General features: G+C 29.8%; 1 long non-coding RNA gene across 3 annotated transcripts; it reads right to left on the bottom strand.

The window, feature by feature from the left end:
• Positions 1–480: 480 nt before the first annotated feature.
• LOC141668495 (uncharacterized) lies at positions 481–6,249 on the bottom strand. Of its 3 annotated transcripts, XR_012553077.1 has the most exons (5): positions 6,119–6,249; positions 5,772–5,894; positions 5,621–5,680; positions 5,299–5,421; positions 481–662 (listed from the first exon to the last, which is right to left on the bottom strand). It is a non-coding gene; the product is annotated as an uncharacterized LOC141668495 (long non-coding RNA). The 3 variants fall into 3 exon arrangements; XR_012553076.1 differs by lacking the exon at positions 481–662 and having other exon boundaries at positions 4,971–5,424; XR_012553075.1 differs by lacking the exon at positions 481–662 and having other exon boundaries at positions 4,971–5,421.
• Between the last annotated feature and the right edge of the window lie 442 nt (positions 6,250–6,691).

The following is a 6,691-nucleotide window of genomic DNA, read 5'->3' as shown; positions in this document are numbered from 1 at the left end:
GTGGAGTTATATTGTGATAATTTGAGTTTGATTCGACTAGCCTCAAATCCGGTATTTCACGCAAGAACTAAGCGCATCAAAGTTCATTATCATTTCATACGAGAGAAGGTGCTGCAAAATGAGATTGATCTTATCAAAGTGGATACCAATGAACAACTTGCTGATATATTTACGAAGGCTTTACCTAAGGCGAAGTTTGAGTTTCTTAGAGCCCAACTTGGTTTAGTATCCGAAGTTCACACAAAGGGGGAGTGTTGAAATATTGTGCAAACTTCCAGAAGGTTCCAGAAAGATTGTGAAGGTATCATGAAAGTACTAGAATTGTTAAGATAAATCATGTATTAAAAGGTTCTTGAATATGTACTTGAAATTAATTAACATCTAGAATATTCTACTAGGCTCATGCACTTAATAATCATCTAGAAAATTCTGTTCTAGAAAATTCTGCTGCTATTATAAATTGTTATCAAACCAGTTAATAAAAAAAAAGTGTTACCCTGTTCTCTCTTGTTTCAAACAGCAGTGTGTGTGTTCTTAAGAAAAGTATTCTGCCTAGTTACAAGGTATGATCTTGGGATGCCATTAAGTGTATGTACTGCATATAGAAAGAGTGTTCCTAATTCTCTCAACTCCATACCATCACTGCCCTGAACTTCATGCCCCTGTATACAAGGTTGAGATAAGAGTTTAGTATAAATAAATAGATATGTTACCAAGAAAGCTATTGTAGATAATTGATGTAAATGTCTGTGCTGTATGTTCCAACTTATCCACAAAATATAACATTAAACATTGTATATGCACGGCAGAGGTGAATGAAACAATTTCTAAGATTTACGAAATAGACTGACAAATAAAATTGGGACCGAATACAATCTTACAATAGACAAAATGGGAAGCTTTAAGATATAATATGATTAGTAAAGAGAACAAAATTTAGTTAACAAGTAATTGAAGAAAAAAAAATATTATCCAAGAAAGCATACAAAACAACTTTAAAGCATAATTTCTCTCTTTTTTAACCAACAACTTCACATATGAATACTTTTCAAAAAGTTGAAGTTCTTGGATACTGATTACAGACGTGTCAACCAAACAAGTGCTATCTGTTCACTTAAAGCTCCTAGGCTTTATATGTGAACTCAAATTTCCGAACACCGATTGAGGTGTATTTTTCTCCCTAGTATTGTGCCCGAGAATACATAAATTATTTATCTTAGATTCATTACTATCTCCTACTTTTGACGGTCGGAGTCCAAATAAAATTAACACTCAGTTTCAAGTACACAAATTTTAAGTTTTAGGCGCAAAAACAAGTCAGACCTATTGCTATAGCAAAAAATCAATTATTACTAACTAGAATTCACGTCTTCTTGTTTAGCAAAAGCCATATTGAAGAAGGCCCTTTTACTAGTAGAGTAAAAAGTAAGGCATGTATTAGTATGATAGGTTTAAGACATACAAGGTACATGTATTAATGTTTGTGCCATCATTCAGTACCGTTAGGAGGAAGCTCTTTGTGAATAGGTGAAATATTTTGCAAATTAGACATTTGTTACATATAGGAAGACGAAAATGACAAAATAAATATACCATTAAGATAGGCAGGGAGAGATATCAATACTACTCACACTCTTGCAGAATCACAGAGTAGGATTCATATGCAGGAAAATGTATTTAATAATTTGATCACATAACTAGTCCTTAGTTAAATTTGGTTTTACATAAGAAGGAAAATTATCCCAATTCTTCTCTGTTCTATGAGTCACAATCCAAGCATGCAGAAACCTTCAAAATTATAGGCTAAATACATTATCTAATTAAGTATCAATATAATTAACTAGGATTATTTCCCGCGTTGCTAAGCAATTTTTTAATGTGTTCAAATTAATAATATAATGTATAATGTCAATCATAAGCGTATGCACTAAACCAATACAATTACATATTTATAAATAAAAATGTGGTTTGTTACATATTGTATTTACAAACTAAATTTAAAATTGAAATCGGTTTTTAGTTAGTCGAAAAATAGGAGACCCCATTTTTAACCCATTTAATTATATTTAATTATATCAAAATTTCAGGTACCCATTTGAAGATCGAAAATAGGACTCGTTCGTTGGTTGAGTTGGTAAACTCATGGGCGTGCTCAGCAGTTCGTTAACTGAAATATTAATTAATTAATTGATAATTAATTTTAACATTATATTATATTAATAATTTATTAATTTACTGATATGTATCCTAATTAAATTATCAACGTATATTTACAAATATATATGTAGAAAAAGTATTAATTATCATAATACAATAAATGCAGAAAATGTTATTGATTATCTTGACGAAAATGAAGCACGGGTAAAATTGCGAGATGATAAACGAATACTTAGATGTATTGGTTGACATAGAAATGAGAAATAAGATCAAGCTAAGGATGACAATATTAGTTTTAAACGGGTATCAATAAATGATTTTTTAATATAAAGATAATGACATTGAATATTTTTTACTGCAGTTTGTATATATTAATTTTCTTTTGAAATATGTAGATAGTAAGTTAGAACTCCATGATTCCCTAAAAAAAATATAAAATGAAATACATGCTACAAATTACTTTCAAAAAGTATATATTAATAAAATCTATTACATTAATAGTTTTGTTTAGAAATTTATCTTTGAATAAATATATAATTTTGATTTAAGATAAAATTATTAATTTATATATTATACACGACCTACATGTTTTAATAAAAAACTATAATATTATAAATTTAACGAATTATTAATTTATATTTATGGGTAAAAGTTAGGATTATAGAAAATTATTAATTAATCGAAATTTAACGGTAGGAATTTTAACTTGCTCTCACGCATTTTAAATGTACTGAAACTATAGTAAAATATTAAAATTTTAATCTTTTTAAATTAAGTTTAGCATATACAATTTTTTACAAAAAAGATAACTTATTTTTCTAACTAAATATTTAAAATGGATTTAAAATGTATGTGAAAAGATAAATAACCTATATTGTAGATAATTCAGGATTGAAAAGTGGCGTGGTCTAAAAGAAAATGAATAAAAAGTGTGAAATTTTGAATCAAAGCAGGTACAATCTTGCAGAGAGGGCTACGTACTCCCTCTATTCCACTCAATTGTCTATTCCACTCAATTGTTTTCGTTTTAGACGGGGTGTCCGACACATATTTTAAGATTAATATAGAATATATAGTTTTATAATTTTCTTTTAAAAATTTATATTTCTGAATAACAATAAAATGTTTAAACTTTTATTAAAAAAAATTAAAAAAATTATAAAACTATATTTTTTATTCATCTTAAAATATATATGTCTAGGGACGGATGGAGTAGTTCGGTAGCCTTGAGAATACATTAGGTAGACTTGTAACTTTACCTTCAACAGTATTGCAACATTCGAACTCACATGGTAACTTATCTTTACTATAGAAGAGTGGGTAGAACAGTTAAACATATATATTCAAAATTATAATTTAAGTAACGTCGGTATTCGAGGTAATTCTTTGTTCCCTTTAGAAATTATGTAAATTAAATTAAACCGTTAACATTGCCCCTTACTAATATACCCTTAAATTGAATAAATATAATTTTTTAATGAAGTATCCTTGCATAACTGCAACTTCAAAGTGGTGTCGACAGTAGCTATTTCATTGAACAATTTTTAAATTGACCCCAACGTCCATTTGGTTATTACTGTTGCAGACAATTACACCGGTTTTTTACTGAAAAGTGACAAAAGTGTTTGGTAAATTCTAAAGTTGTTGAAAAAACGCTTTTGGTCTAAAAGCTGTTGTCAGCAAAAACATGTCCCCATACTTTTTGAAAAAGCCATTTTCAGCTTTTAAAACATTATTTTTATATATTATGTCTCAAAATATGCATAAATTACAAAAATTTAGCAAATAGTAATTTAATTTTCCTAACAACACTTTTTCCACCGGCATCTTTTGAACCACACTCCCACACTCCCAAATCTGAGCCTAAATCAGATACCTAATCTTCAAAATCATAATTATGTTCACGAAAGAATGTGCATGTCTACGCACTTAGCATTTTTACAAAAATTCATCTCTATCTAACTTTGTACACTTGCACCCAATCCCCTACTATCTTTTAGTGAATATCATTTCGTAAGTATCTTGATTTTTATTATGAGAATAAGTATCATGAGCTAGATATTAGAAATTTTTTCCTGAAATAGTGATTAATTTGTGTGTAGTACATTCATCATTTAATTATGTGATTTTTTAATTTTAAAATAACATACAAATATGGAAAGTACATATTTACTAATAAATATCTAGATCTTTATTTTTACAGGTTTTTCCCATTATCTCAGGAAAATTAGCCTAAGATTAACCTTATGATCCTTATTCTCTATTATATTAGGGCGGATTTATCAAATTTGCAGAAGTATTAATTAATTTATGAAAGTAATTAATTTTAAAATTAGGAAAACTTAAAAAATGAAAAAGAAGAATTAATTTGTGGGGGAGAAAATATCAAGGAGACCCTGTCAACATTTTCTTATGTAGTTGCTTAACAAAATTACCTGTCAAAACACTCGTAAATTGAGAATGTCAATCGTCTGTTGGAGGAAACTTTCAAATTGTAGTTTTGTTTTCTTTTAACCAATTATACAAGTCATACCAATTACATAGAGCTCCATATCTGCAATTTTAAGTTGCCGTTATGGTTATATTAACCGAAATGACTTTTGAACATTTATACTAATGGTAGATTATTCAACTTTGGGGCGCTCACATATAATTTACACACCAAGTTAATCTTGCAATGTAGTATATATATATATATATATATATATATATATATATATATATATATCTTTCTCACTGATCTAGTAACTCAAAAGCAAGGAAAGTTTGTCAATCAAATCAAATAACCAAACTTCATTATAATTGAAGTACATTTTTAAACAATAAACATAAGGCTTTGGGCTATATTCTAGGAATGGGGTTGCTGAGTGTTTCTGGGATGAGGTATGTCATCAGCTGGTGTTGCTGCAATTGAAAATCTTGACGACTTTTGAATTGTATCTTGTATGATTGTATCCGTGAAGCTTAAGATTAAGACTAAGACCTAGGGTTTCATGCTAAGGTTCAAAGGTTAGTTTATAAAAAAGTAGAGAATTAGCCCAGGACTATTAAGCAGAGACTCTTTTATTTAGCAACAAAAAGAAAAGTTAAAACAAACACAGTACTTGTATAAGTTAGATTATGGATATTCCAAACACCCACCAAGTATATGACCCCTACAGCCATACATGCATTCCAGCCAGTAAAAACCAATCTTGAATGTAGCAGCAGCATTACTGGAGTATTGAGAACATTTCCAAGGTAGGCAGTAATAAACTTTCAGATCTGCTACAGAAAAGATATAAAAAAAAAGAAATTAAAAAAAAAGTAAGAAAAAGTAAGAGAGAAATGCAAATCAGGTATTAAAAGTAACTATCTCATACAAACATACATATGAAGAAATACAAACTTACATAAAAATCAATAACTATGTACTCGTAAACTTCATACCATTACAGTACTACATACAATAACTGATCTATACCTTATCTAATAAAGCCCAAAGATCTTATTCCACTTCCTCATCTTCCCTTTCAATATTGTACTGCAAGAATGCAACAAAAAAATGTTCTTTAGACCTAAGATCAAACAGTTGGAGCGCAAAGCTTAAGTCGCTACAAAATTAAAAAAATTACCTGAATCATGATAAGAAGAAAATATCAGATGATTGCGCATCTCAATTATCACAGAAGATCATTTTTTCCCAATTTAAGAACCATTTTATTCCTCCGTGATCTTCAAATTATGAATACACCCATCTGAAACAAAATAAGAATCAACGAACACAAAAGAGCAAGTCAAAATTATGGATACATAGATGTTGTTCTTGCAAAGTCATACCCCTGCCGTTATGTGAAGCCGTAATACTTGCAAAGTATGAAGAGCTAAAATTTCAACTATTGAATATTGTAAAGAAAACATAGCTCACAATAATCAAGAAGACAACAAATAAAAGGCAAACATAAGGAAGACAGAGGCAAACCAGAATTATAGGTTACGCAAGCGATTCATCGATCCAACCAACATAGAGCCAACTGCCTGCAGAAATAAAAGTGAGAAGATAATATTTTATCGAAATAATTGAAAAGAAAACATCCAGCTTAGATACCAGACCAAGGAGAAGAAAAAGATTCAATGAATTATGTCATTATCAACATATTTCAACATTTAGTGCTAGAGCTGTTCACGAACCGAGCCGAGTCGAGTTTTGATCGAACCGAGCCGAGCTTTAATTTTTTTCTGACGAGCCGAGCCGAGCCGAGCTTTCTTAACGAACAAAAACCTGTGTTCGAGCTCGAGATCGTTAACGAACGAGCCGAACACGAGCTTTTATCGAACAAAATCGAGTCGAGTCGAACCGAGCCGAACAGGAGCTTTCTCCATCAAAACGAGCCGAGTCGAGCCGAGCCGAGCTTAATTAAAAAATTCTGGTCAAAACACTGGTTGACTGTTAAAATAACAAACCAAATACTTTAATTTTTTTCTAAAAATTTTGTCATATCACTAAAAAATATTGATCTTAACATCCGTACGGTTGGATCATTCATAAATATTT

This window comes from Apium graveolens, chromosome 6 (genome assembly GCF_009905375.1).
Source record: "Apium graveolens cultivar Ventura chromosome 6, ASM990537v1, whole genome shotgun sequence".
In the NCBI taxonomy this organism is placed as follows: Eukaryota; Viridiplantae; Streptophyta; class Magnoliopsida; order Apiales; family Apiaceae; genus Apium; species Apium graveolens.
This window is presented reverse-complemented; position numbering and strand designations above follow the sequence as displayed.